The 14,423-nt window shown below is 36.9% G+C and overlaps 1 long non-coding RNA gene across 1 annotated transcript; it reads right to left on the reverse strand.

Moving 5' to 3' along the window:
• Positions 1-3,012: 3,012 nt before the first annotated feature.
• LOC142162731 (uncharacterized) lies at positions 3,013-10,808 on the reverse strand. Its single transcript, XR_012694056.1, has 2 exons — positions 10,291-10,808; positions 3,013-7,200 (listed from the first exon to the last, which is right to left on the reverse strand). It is a non-coding gene; the product is annotated as an uncharacterized LOC142162731 (long non-coding RNA).
• Positions 10,809-14,423: the final 3,615 nt, after the last annotated feature.

Raw genomic sequence — 14,423 nt, forward strand, 5'->3', positions numbered from 1 at the left:
ACTCAAATTTCGCGAAGGAGAACATATATACTTTCTGACCCAGGGATTTTGCACTTGCGGTCCTTTTTCAACTTCTGCAACACCGCTTATGTGGTCTATCCAACCGCATATGCGGTTTCCACTTAAAGTCCTGGGACCGCACCTACGCTCATCTACCCGCACATGCAGTCTTGCAGGTGCGTTACACCTCCCGCACCTGCAATTTCTTGCTTTTTCTCATATGGCCCCATTTTCGGCTGATGTACCGCTTCTGCGATCTCGCACCTGCGGTCCCCAATCCGCAGGTGCAGTTATGACAGGAACTCAGCAACTTCAGTTGTAAACTCTAACTTCCAACTTCCCGAAAACCATCCGAAATCATCCCTAGGACCCCGTGACCTCAACCAAAAGTACGAATAAGTCATATACCACTATTCAAACTTATACCAATATTTGAAACACTTGAAACAACATCGAATAATCAAAACACCCTCGGATTCAAGCCTAAAGTTTCCAAAACTTCCGAATTCTGTAAATGACCAAAAAGCCTGTCAAATCAACTCCGAATGACCTGAAATTTTGCACATACATCCCAAATGACAATACGGACCTACTCCAATTTCCGGAATTCCATTCTGACCCTGATGTCAAAATTTTCACCACCAATCGAAAAGCGCCAAAATTTCAATTTTGCCAATTCCAACCTAAATCTACTACGGGCCTCCGAATTACATTCCGATCACGCTCCTAAGTTCCAAATCACCTAACGAAGCAATCCCAACCATAAAAACCTTATTCTGAGATCGTTTGCACACAAGTCAACTTCCGATTAACTTTTCCAACTAAATGGCCAACTTAAGAGACTAAGTGTCTCATAACACTCCAAAACTACTCCAAACCCGAACCAACCAACACGATACGATAAAATGTAGTTGAACAACACATAAGAAAGCAGAAATGGAGAAAACAAAGTGGTAACTCATGAAATGACCGGCCGGGTCGTTACAAGATCATAGTATAATTATAAGGAGAATGAAAATCAATATCATATTTATTTTGATTCATGAAACTTCTTAAAATGGTTATTCTCCAAGTTTGCTTACAGGCTGGTGGTCATGAATTTGACGAACTCCGATTGACCTGAAACTTGGTAGGTTCACCGAAAATGATCTAGTGAGAAAACCTCACCACTATGCAGTAAATCCCGCTGTTTTTTGGCATTTTGAGGTCGTTTAGATGTGTTTTCAAGCAATTTATTAAATTGAATTTGTTATAAATATGAAATATTATTCTTTGTATATCGGCTATATTTGTGTTAAATCTGAAACATGATGATTTAACTTGATATGATATATAGCAAGAATGCAAATCTCATGGATTTATTCCTAAATACGCCGAAAATAATTTATTCGAATTTGGTCTAGTTTTTGGCGATCGTGAATTTCACAATATTCGAATGACCTGAAATTCGGTAGGATCATCGAAAATGATCAGTTAAGAAGAACTCATATAGTATTTTGACGATTCGGGATCATTTAGATGAGATTTTGGAGGTTTGGCGGATTAAAATGTGATTTACATACGAAAAGTCATTCTTTCTATCATTTTATTTGTCTAATCTGGAACATGATAATACATGTTGATTTGACATGAATTGGTATATGATAAGAATGTAGGTCATATTTTAAATTCTTAAAAAATGCTTAAAATGGTAATTTTCCAAATTTGGTTGCAACTTTTGGAGAATGTGATTTTAACGATCTCTGATTGATCTGAAATTTGGTAGGTTTATCAGAAACAGCTCTGTGAACAATACTCACTACTATGCAGTGAAAAGCTCTAATTTTAGCGTTTTAAGACTGTTTAGATGGGGTATTGAGTATTTTTTTAATTATGGAACTTAATCCTCAGAGAAAAGTTTGTGGTCGTGATAAAGTGGTGATAGGAATTAATACCTATGGTCTCTATTTTTTATTATAGTGAGATAATAAATTTATGCGTTGACATTAGGTCTTCCTCCATATCGAAAACATTTATTATGAACTCACTGAATATAGTTACTAGTTATTGATAACCTGTATTAATTCTCCATCTGAATTTAAAGGGTTGAATCAATTTTGTAACTAATATACAATTGTCACATCTCCTTTTTCCTACCCCCGGAAGGGTATAAGGGAGTTTTTTTCTAATTTAAGTGACAATCGAATCAGTATTATTTATTTAAGAATTCAGAGTCGCCACTTAGGATAATTTATGGTGTCCTAAGTCACCGGTTCAAATCTCGGATCGAGGAAAGATTGCCTCTGTTTTATAGTCCGCAAACACAGAAATTCAGGTAAGAAATTCTGTTAATCTGGGAGAAGGTGTTACGCATTCCCCAGTTCTGTGGTTCTAGCACGATCGATCAACTATAATTATTGACCTATTTATCTGATTTTAAACACTTTTAAACCTATGTGCCTTTTAAATTTTTAACCGCTTTTATTTATTTAAGGAATTATTTCAAGGTTATTTAAAACACATCGTAAGCCACGCTACATGAAATGCACCCGTGAGTCATGACACGTTCTATTTAACCTTGTTGGAAATTAGAATTGGGTCACATGCAAAGTACACCCGGGTTTTCGTAATTACAAATCACAACTACTTCACGGGAATCATACCCGTATCCATAATAATTATTAATTGCGCCTAAAGCAAGCTACGATGTTTATGAATATTAACGTCTTAAACGTACTCTTAGCTAAGCCCAAAATTACATGTTTAAAACCTATTGCATTATCATTATATTGAAAGGTTGCAGTATTACAATCAGCTGAGCTGCCAAAATTCAAGATGTCTATATGAGAATAGCTTGCTCCCTTTTGACTATATATACCTAAAAATTCTAGAATTAGCAATAATGGTCCAGAAAATTTAGAGTAACCTACATTTTTGACAACTTCAGTTTTGGACTTGCATTTGCAGTATCCAGCATTTTTATGGACTAATTAGTGAAGGACGACAACAAAGGAAATCAACTTTGACACAACGTTTAGTTTACGATGTAAAATCTTCATAACTAATACACATATTGCTAATAGACACTAACAACAACAAACACAACAATACAAAAATCTTAAGCAATGACGAACATATTTTTAGCAACAATTTTAATAAGTTATACAACGTTTAGCAGCTACAAACTGCCACGAGTCACTCAAAGAATCAAACAATTGAATATCAACTCACAAATACACCATAACCAGTTATATCACCATATAAACCCATGTAAAACAAGATTAGTTATGACCTAATAATTGCAAGAAACAAGAGATGAGAAATGAACCTCCAAATGTGAATCTGAGCTTAACTGGTTTGCAGCTCCAGAATCGGATAGGGACTTGACCAGGACCAACGGAACTTCGACTTTGGAGCTTGCCGGAATTTGATGAAACACAGGCAGACCTCGACTCTTCAGCCTCGAAACTCGTCGGAAAGTAAAAAAAATGCATGACTGTGTGTGCGCGTGCTCCGACAGATATGGTGAAGAGAAGACGAAGCAGCGAAATACAGGAGGTCATAAAATTGGCTATTTGTGCGAATCAACTATTGTAGAAGTAGATTAGTCAGCAAGTCAGCCGCAGAGATAAAATCTAGCAAAAATACCGAAAATGAGATCATTTAAGCAAGACAGCAAGTTCCTATCTCCATTTTAGGGAAATGATTTGAAACCAAAGGGTCAAGTGCAAGCAGAAACATCACGTATTCCATACATTCCTATGGCAGATCCTTTTGTTTTTTGGTTTTTAGATCTAAGATTTTTTTTGTCTTGTGTTGATTTGCTCTAGAGATTAGGGAACACGGCTGATAGTCTTCGTCTAGGGTAGGTTATAATTTGGTTTTTATTTGATAGGTGAAAGGATTGTGACCATTGGATTAAAATGGATCGATGATTGAGATTAAAATGGTGTATTTGGCCGGGTCAGCTGGGTTGATGGGTTATTTGGGCTAAGGAGAATTGGTTTGGTCCAAATTGGGTCCTAAAATTGGGCTCTAAGACTCTTAAAATTGTGGTCCAACACCTTAGCTAACTTCTTTTAATAAAGATAAAAATACTACACAACGCAAAAACTAAATCTAATTAATTAAATCAAACTATATTATAACATGAATCTATTTTATATTTTTTTTTGTATTTTCAAGATTATATAAAGATAAAAAATAAGGTACTATTTTTGTATTTTTTTTATTTAATTTGATAAAGAAACGTAAACTAAAATATTTTTTGTGACAAAATAAAATAAAAGGGTCAAAATTAGTTGAAATAGCGATATTAGGCCTAAACGAAACATTTACATGCTAAAATATAAAAAAATTTGGGGAGATTCAAAAATCACATGTTTAAAGCTGCCCCTCTTTGACTGCAAATACGAAGTATTTTCAGACAAAGAACGACTAGATAGATTTTTTTGACCCGACCCTTATTTAAAGAGACCAAAAGCTAAAAGAAAAGAGAATGTGACTGAGCCCTGGTATCTGAGCTGCCTACATATTCTTGGCTATAAAGGAATCAGATCACGTGTAGTTCAGAAGTGAGTGAGATGATAGAGTATACCGAGTTGGAGAGCCGATCGAGGTGCCATTCCGTCGAGGTTCCAGTCCGCAGCCCTGTTAATACATCAAAATCAAAAAATGAAAAAGACTAACTAAGTCTGTCAACTATGAGTTACAAGATTCCTATCTATAAGTCTTCTGAAGCTTGATCTTGAGTCTTGAATGGTTCTTCACGCAGACTTTAGATTTGAACATTGACGCTTGCTAGCTGCAGGTACTAGTTCATTCTTCTTCGGATCGAGACTGGACATGCAATGCTCGTGATTTCAACCATGTCCTGAGTAGTTCATATCTTTCATCAACTTCTGCATTTGGATTCACTTCTTGCCTTTCTTTCTTTTTTTATTCTGGATTGTGACTAACTTCCATTGATCATCTCGGACTGTTGACTCGCATTCTTGATGCGATTTTCTTTTGTTGCTGACTTGAATTGCATTCTGAAATGAATTCCCTTATTCTCCAGGTAGCGCCTAATTGCCAACATTTAAACTGTATTCCCTTGTTCTCCAAGCAGTCACCTAATTACCAAAACTTGAATTGTCTTCCCTTTGTTACCTTAAATTGTTTTCCCTTGAAACTTGTGTTATCTTACTTTGAAATTGATGCTTTCCCTTTATTCTCCAGGTGGGTGCCTGATTACCAACATTTGTATTGTTTTTCCTTGAGACTTGAACTGTTTCCCTTTGTTCTCCAGGTGGGCTTCTGATTACCAACACTTGAATTGCTTTCCCTTTGTTCTCCAGGTGGGCTCCTAATTACCATCACTTGAATTGATTTCCCTTTGTTCTCCAAGTGGGATCCTAATTACCAAAATTTGCACTGTTTTTCCTCGAAACTTGAACTGCTTCCCTTTGCTCTCCAGGTGGGCTCCTGATTACCAATACTTGAATTGCTTTCCCTTTTGTTCTCCAGGTGGGCTCCTGATTACCAACACTTGAATTGCTTTCCCTTTGTTCTCCAGGTGGGCTCCTGATTACCAATACTTGAATTATTTTCCCTTTGTTCTCCAGGTGGGCTCCTGATTACCGACAATTGAATTGCTTTCCCTTTGTTCTCCAGGTGGGCTCCTGATTACCAACCTTGAACTGCTTTTCTCTTTGTTCTCCAGGTGGGCTCCTGATTACCGACACTTGAATTGCATTTCCTTTGTTCTCTATGTGGGCTCCAAATTCCCAACACTTGAATTGTTTTCCCTTTGTTCTCCAGGTGGGCTCCTGATTTCTAATACTTGAACTGCTTCCCTTTGCTCTCCAGGAAGGCTCCTGATTACCAATACTTGAATTGCTTTCCCTTTTGTTCTCCAGGTGGGCTCCTGATTTCCAACACTTGAACTGATTTTCCTTTGTTCTCCAAGTGGGCTCCTGATTTTTAACACTTGAACTGCTTTCCCTTTGTTCTCCAGGTGGGCTCCTAATTTCCAATAAACACACAAAACAAAAGAATTTTTTCTGCCCAAGTTTGATATTGGGAACATCTGTGAGTGTTAATCGAATCTTGTTACTAAAAGAGCTATAAAATCTCAAAAACTAAATCCCATTATCCAGGAGGGTCCTGAAAATTAAAAATTAAATCTCATCTTAAGGGTGACAACTTCAAAGCTAAATTCTATTTCCTAAAGGTAAAACTTACGCTAAATCTTATTATCTATGAAGGTCTTAAAACGTAAAACTAGATCCCATTATCCAGGAGGGTCCTGAGAACTTCAAATTAATCCCATTATCGAGGAGGGTCTTGAAAAAAAAATTGAAATTAAATCCCATTATCTAGGAGGGTCCTGAAAAGCCGAGAATGAACTTACCTGAGCCATGCTTTCTTCTTGGAGGATCTTTGCAGAACGAATAAAATTCCATGCCCCTGAACCATGTTTTTCCTTATGGAGGGTTCCTGTAGATCGAACAAATTTTCTCTCTTCTTCTCAAACCGCCTTTGTGCCGACAAAATTTGGGCACGACATCTGAAAAATTAAAGCTTTCAAGCTTTGATTTGGACATAGTCTTCATCCATATTTCAAACAAAGAAAACTTGTGAGTTTAAACATGGTGGTTGGTTTGTGGCCTTGACTTTGAGGGCGATTGCTCCTTCACTTCCCATGATAACTTCGATTTCACCTCGAAAGAGGGCCTATTTATTGACTGACCACTTTCTCTATCACTCTTAGCACGGAAAATAACTCTGATCCATTCAAACCCAATACCATTCATCTGTTGCATTGTGCTCACGCATTGACATATACTGAACCTTTGTGTTTCACATGAACCCCAAAGCACGTTGATTGTTACCCACTCAGTGTGCATGTCGTTCTTTCCTGACTTAACCCACTGGCCTTGGCCTTAAGGTCTATTGCTCCTTCACTTGCCATGATAACTTTGATTTCCACTTGGAAGACCTTGCTTGTCATTGGTTAACCACTTTCTCTGTCAACCTTATCACAAAAAATACCTTTGATCCGTTCACCCAACACCTTCTATCTGTTGCATTGCTCATGAACTGACATATACCGAATCTTTGTATTTCACATAAATTCCAAAGCACATTGATTGTTACCAACTCAGTGCGTACGTTGTTCTTTCCTTACTTATGACACTTTGATGTGCTAGCCAGATCCCGCTTTGTGCAATTGGAAAGCTGGTGGCAAATTTTGAGGTCATTTCTCACTTGTTTTGACCAAACAGACTCAAGAAGAGGAAGTAAACAAGACAAAAGGAACAGAGTAAAGGACAATGGAAAGAGATGATACCTAACAAGAAAATTACAAAGTAGAAACCTATCAGATGTGGACAATAACTCTAATGACCATGACATGCACCTTTCGATTAAGTGGCCTAATCTGTCAAGCAAGTCTAATGTTCAACTCTTGTCGTACCTCTGAGTCGTGAAACTGGGCTTCAATGCTCTGATTATCCAATCTGATTCACAATCCTTATTCGACTTGTAGTGCCCGAATGGTTTTCACCATCAAGCCTCTCTCATTTTGTTCTTTCTCTCAACTCACCATCGCTTTATGGTGCCTGTGAAGGTTTTCACCAATAAGACTCTCTCATTTTGTTCTATTCTTCTTATCTCCTCTGATTCTGCAGATGACAAGGCATTAACCATGGTAAAAACATCATATGCTCCTGGCATGGCCAACTCAGCACTCTCAAAGATTATCTGGGACGTCTTTTTGGATTATAATGTGGCTTTTGAACAGGGTTAGTAAGAAAGGATATCATTAAGGCTCAAAATAACTATGACAACGAGATCAATTTATTTACAACTTTCGGAATCCATTCTAAAACTTTGCCCCAATTTCTAAAACAAGGGAATTTGATTCTTTTTTTCTTTTGATGGAGTTACTAAGAAAGACTGCCCCACTTTCGACTTCGTGGGATTATGAAATATTTTATTTGGTATGACTGAACCGTAAGGCTTCCTACGTATCTTGTGGTGATAAGAATCAGGTCAAACGTAGTTCACAAAGATACGTTTTGTTGTTGCTATTTTTCTTTTCTTTTTCTCTTTTTTTTCTTTTCTTTCTTTTTTCCTTCTTCTTTTTTTCTTTTTTCGCATGACCCTAACTTGATTCCAAAAGAGGAGAGGTCAAAGAAATTAGTACAGGCTCAAAAGGGTATCAAATGGTATAAGTGTTTGGGTAGCTAAAAGAGGGCCTCTCAATCCCTGAAAATGCCAAGTACAACACATGCAACTTGAAATGAAAATTGAAGATCATGCACAATATTTCTCTTGGGCTTCAGCATTGATATTACTAGTATGCCTTCCACTTTTCTTTAGCACCTTGTCAAATACAGAACCCTCGTTGGGTGATTCCTTTTTCATAATGGATATCCTCTGTCAATTCGGAGAAAACTTCCTTGACTTTATCTTGTTACTTTAGGTGCACTTGAACTCAAAGTTGCTTGCTTCAAATCGTCCAGGATGCACTCTCCTTTAACAAATTCTTGTCACCCTATTAACTTCCCAAATTATCCGCCTCAGTTTCACATAGTTCGGGGTTCAAATGATCTCAAAATGCCTTTACTTATTTCCCTCAAATATTCCTATCATCTTCAAAAATGTTTTATTGCTTCATGATTAAACTAACTTTTAAGACCAGGCCTAGGATTATGTGTGCATGTCATGTTACTAGAGTCGGCAGGAAAAGAACTATAGAAGGAGAAAAGAACTATAACAGAAAACAGAAAATTGCATTTAGAAAGACGGTGCAAGAGTTTGAACAACAAAACAAGAAAAATAAACTAGGTTACAACCCTGGAACAAACCTAGATAACACCAAACGAGAAGTCACACGAAGTGCACACTACCCAGATGATTTAGAAGACTCAAAGAGAGGAGGGTTTTGTATCAATCTATATAGAGTCCAAACAATATAAAAGCGGTAACAAGTAACATTTAGCACATTAAACCCAAACACGTGAATAAAACCAGATAATAAATAAAGCTAACTATAACAGATATTCTAAGCTCGAATTCTCGAACCCTAAACTAGAGATTCTGGGTTCTTATCCCTAGCAGAGTAACCAGAGTTGTCACACCTCCTTTTTCCTATCCCGGAAGGGTATAAGGGAGTTTTTTCCAATTTAAGTGACAATCGAATCGAGATTATTTATTTAAGAATTCAGAGTCGCCACTTGGGATAATTTATGGTGTCCCAAGTCACCAGTTCAAATCCCGAATCGAGGAAAAATTAACTCTGTTTTATAGTCCGTGAACACAGAAATCCAGGTAAGGAATTTTGTTAACCCGGGAGAAGGTGTTAGGCATTCCTTAGTTCCGAGGTTCTAGCACGGTCATTCAACTATTATTATTGGCCAATTTATCTCATTTAAAACACTTTTAAACCTATGTGCCTTTTAACTTTTTAACCGCTTTTATTTATTTAAGGAATTATTTCAAGGTTATTTAAAACACATCGTAAGACACGCTACATGAAATGCACCCACGAGTCACGACATGTTCTATTTAACCTTGTGGAAAATTAGAATCGGGTCACATGAAATGTACAACCGGGTTTTAGTAATTACAAATCACAACTACGTTACGAGAACCATACCCGTAGCCATGATAATTATTAATCGAGCCTAAAGCAAGCTACGATGTTTATGAATATTAACGGCTTAAGCGTACTCTTAGTTAAGCCCAAAATTACACGTTTAAAACCCATTGCATTATCATTATAATGAAAGGTCGCGGTATTACAATCAGCTGAGCTGCCAAAATTCAAGGAGTCTATATGAGAATAGCTTGATCCCTTTTGACTATATATACCTAAAAATTATAGAATTAGCAATAATGGTCCAGAAAATTTAGAGTAACCAACATTTTTGACAACTTCAGTTTTGGTCTTGCATTTGCAGTATCCAGCATTTTTATGGACTAATTCGTGAAGGACGACAACAAAGGAAATCAACTTTGACACAACGTTTAGTTTACGATGTAAAATCTTTATAACTAATACACATATTGCTAATAGACACTAACAACAACAAATACAACAATACAAAACTCTTAAGCAATGTCGAACATATTTTTAGCAACAATTTTAATAAGTTATGCATAGTTTAGCAGCTACAAACTGCCACGAGTCACTCAAAGAATTAAACAATTGAATATCAACTCACAAATACACCATAACCAGTTATATCACCATATAAACCCATGTAAAACAAGATTAGTTATGACCCAATAATTGCAAGAAACAAGAGATGAGAAATGAACCTCCAAATGTGAATCTGAGCTTAACTAATTTGCAGCTCCGGAATCGAATAGGGACATGACCAGGACCAACGGAACTTCGACTTTGGAGCTTGCCGGAATTCGATGAAACACAGGTAGACCTCGACTCTTCAGCCTCGAAACTCGCCGGAAAGTAAAAAAAATTGTGACTGTGTGTGTGCGTGTTCCGATAGATATGGTGAAGAGAAGATGAAGCAGCGAAATACAGGAGGTCATAAAATCGGCTATTTGTGCGAATCAACTATTGTAGAAGCAGATTAGTCAGCAAGTCAGCCGCAGAGACAAAATCTAGTAAAAATACCGAAAATGAAATCGTTTAAGCAAGACAGCAAATCCTTATCTCCATTTTAGGGAAATAATTTGAAATCAAAGGGTCAAGTGCAAGCAGAAACACCACGTATTCCATACATTCCTATGGCAGATCCTTTTATTTTTTGGTTTTTATATCTAGGATTTTTTTTGTCTTGTGTTGATTTGCTCTAGAGATTAGGGAACACGACCGATAGTCTTCGTCTAGGGTAGGTTATAATTTGGTTTTTATTTGATAGGTGAAAGGATTGTGACCATTGGATTAAAATGGATCGAGGGTTGAGATTAAAATGGTGTATTTGGGCGGGTCAGTTGGGTTGATGGGCTATTTGGGCTAAGGAGAATTGGGTTGGTCCAAATTCGATCCTAAAATTGGGCTCCAAGACTCTTAAAATTATGGTCCAACACCTTAGCTAACTTCTTTTAATAAAGATAAAAATACTACACAACGCAAAAACTAAATCTAATTAATTAAATCAAACTATATTAAAATATGAAACTATTTTATATTTTTTTGTATTTTCAAGATTATATAAAGATAAAAAATAAGGTACTATTTTTGTATATTATTTTTATTTAATTTTATAAAGATACGTAAACTAAAATATTTTTTGTAACTTTCATTTTTTGTGACGAAATAAAGTAAAAGGGTCAAAATTAGTTGAAATAGCGATATTAGGCCTAAAGAAAATATTTACATGCTAAAATATAAAACATCTTGGGGATGGTCAAAAATCACATGTCTACAACAATCATTATTAACTGGTGATAAAAATACATTTCTATGGTCTTCCACTATTAATTTCAAGTGACTTTAGGTCTTCCTCCATATCGGATAAATTTATTGTAAGCTCACTAGGTGAAATACTAGTAATTGATATTGTGTACTTACTCTCTATCTGAGTATACATGTTTGATCAATGGAACTACAACTATTAATTATGATGTTCCCTTGACTTAAATTAACAGTATACTCACCATCTGAGTTAGGTCTGTTTTAATTATTGGAGTGAGTAATCTGGCATTACATATGTATGTTGCATGAGTAGTTCGTTTTCCATCGAAATTGCTATTCAAGATGCATAACATATATATGTAGTGTGTTTAAAATTTTCGTATTAAAAGGTTGTATACAATAGACTGAAAATAATAGTATAATCTCCATCTGAGTTGGTTCTATTTATTTTTGGATTGTATAATTCTTGCATTATATAATATACTTTACATGAATGATTCTTTTTCCATCGAAATTTATTATTCCAGATGCATGTATGTGTATAAATATTGAATGCAATCTGAATTTTACTATTCAGTGTTTTGACTTATTATGATCTATTTAATATTTTTATCTCAACTCCACAATGGCTTTATGCAATTTGTCGTATTACTTATTAAAATTTTCTTTTAGTGATAAGACATTAATTTAAAAGATGCAATATATGTACTTTTTGTTAGAAGGAATTTAATTCTGATTTTTGGGAAAAATAAGAGATGGATATTTATTTTATTTTTCGAATAACTCTTGAGTTATTGAGCTTGATAAACATTTTATCTCTTGTGGTACATGAATGCATGACCTTGTTATTGTATATTAATGTCTCTCCTAAACAGAACAATATTAGTCTACCTCATAAGAGTTCTTCAAAATTGAGTAAAACTTATCTGTACACTTTTGTCTAAGTCATATTAATCTGGATAGGATTTCAAGTTGGTCAAGGATGGACCTTAAGGTTCATTGAAAGTTGTAACGACCCGGCCGGTCGTTTCATGAGTTACCGCTCTGTTTCTCCTATTTCTGCTTCTTTATGTGTTGTTTAGTTGTATTATATGGTATCGAGTTGGTTAGTTCGGGTTCGGAGTAGTTTTGGAGAGGAATGAGACACTTAGTCTCCTAAGTTGGCCTTTTAGTTGAAAAAGTCAACCGAAAGTTGTCTTAAGAGTAAATGATCTCAGAATTTGGTTTTTATGGTTTGGATAGCTTCGTTGGGTGATTTGGGACTTAGGAGTGTGATCGAAATGTATTTTGGAGGTCCGTGGTAGATTTAGGCTTGAATTGACGAAATTGGATTTTTGGCGTTTTCCGGTTGGTAGTGGAAATTTTGATATCGGGGTCGAATTGGAATTCCGAAAATTTGAGTACGTCTGCTGTATCATTTGGGACGTGTGTGCAAAATTTCAGGTCATTTGGGTGAGGTTTGATAGACTTTTTGATCGTTTGCGGAATTCGGAAGTTTTGGAATCCTTAGGCTTGAATCTGAGGGTGTTTTGGTGTTTCGATATTGTTTTGAGTGTTTCGAAGGTTGGAATAAGTTTGAATAGTGATATATGACTTGTTGGAATGTTTGGCTGAGGTCTCGAGGGCCTCGGGATGATTTCGAAAGGTTGTCGGAAAGATTGGAATTGAGTTTGGGAAGCTTCAGCTGTTGTTCATGTCATAACCGCACCTGCGGATTGGGGACCGCCGCAGAAGCGAAGATAGGGCCGCAGATGTGACCAAGGTTGTGAAGGGCAGGAGCCGCAGATATGGTGAAGGGAGTGCACCTACGATGGCGTAGGTGCGGGTAGTTTACCGCAGATGCGGTTTTTAGCGGATAAGTGACTTTCCCAGGTGCAACCTGGTGGACCACAGGTGTGGTCGTGCAGGTGCGTGTTGGAGGCCGCAGATGCAGAATCCCTAGGCCAGAAGCTATATAAACTTGCCTTCGCGAATTTCAGCTATGTTCCACCATTTTTTAGACAGCTTGAGAGCTTTTCAAGGGGATTTGAATAGGGATTCAAGGGATAACGTTTGGAGGTAAGATTTCTGAACCCAATACTCGATCCTATGGCATTATTTTACTGATTAGGCTTGAAATTATTGGAAATTAACGGTTAAAATTGGAGAATTAGGGCTTGGTATTGGAGAGTTTCCATTAGGAATTTGAGGGGCCATTTGGGATCCAATTTTGATGTTCTTGGTATGTATGGACACGTGGGAGGATAAGGATTCTAGTGAAGCGATTTTTATCAAAATTCGAGATGTGGGCCCGGGGGTTGGGTTTGGCCAATTTCAGGATTTTTGAGTTAATTTGATTATTTTCGCTTGGGCTTTGTTCCTTTAGCGTGTATTAATGGTATGATACTAATTTTGGTTAGATTCGGAGCATTTGGAGGTCGATTCGAGAGGCAAAGGCATTGCGGGCTAAAGTTTGGGTCGAATTGAGGTAAGTAATGATTGTAAATGTTGTCCTGAGGGTATGAAACCCCAAATTTCATACTGTTTCACTACTTTGAGGTGACGTACATGCTAGATGATGAGCGTGGGGTCGTGCACCGTTGGGGATTGTGACTTGGTCAATCCCGTACAACTATTAAGTCGCATATTTGATTGAAAACTATTTGATACTATTGTGTTTTAAAAAGTATTACTATGCTTGGGATGAATGCCATCTTTGGGTCTCGTGCCAACTGTTTTGGACCCTTAGGGCCTTTTTAATACTATTCCTCACTGTTTTGACTTAATATCTGTACTCAGTCATGTTGTACTCTACTATTTTCATAACTCAACCGTATTTACTCCGTTTTTTATGTTTTAAATGATATTTTGGGCTGAGCATCATGTTTTACTATTGCCCGAGTGGCTTGAGAGGTTTCTGACTGAGTGAGGTTGCGAGCCTGTGTCGTGAGGTTATTATGGGATCGGTCTACGTGCCGCAGCATGTTGTACTAATTTGTGATATATGAGAGGCCGAGGGCCTGATTTGTTATGCCACGAGATGGCTTGTGATAGCGCTTGGGCTGTAGGAGCCCCTTCGAAGTCTGAACAC

The sequence above is a fragment of the Nicotiana tabacum genome, chromosome 8 (genome assembly GCF_000715075.1).
Source record: "Nicotiana tabacum cultivar K326 chromosome 8, ASM71507v2, whole genome shotgun sequence".
Lineage (NCBI taxonomy): Eukaryota > Viridiplantae > Streptophyta > Magnoliopsida > Solanales > Solanaceae > Nicotiana > Nicotiana tabacum.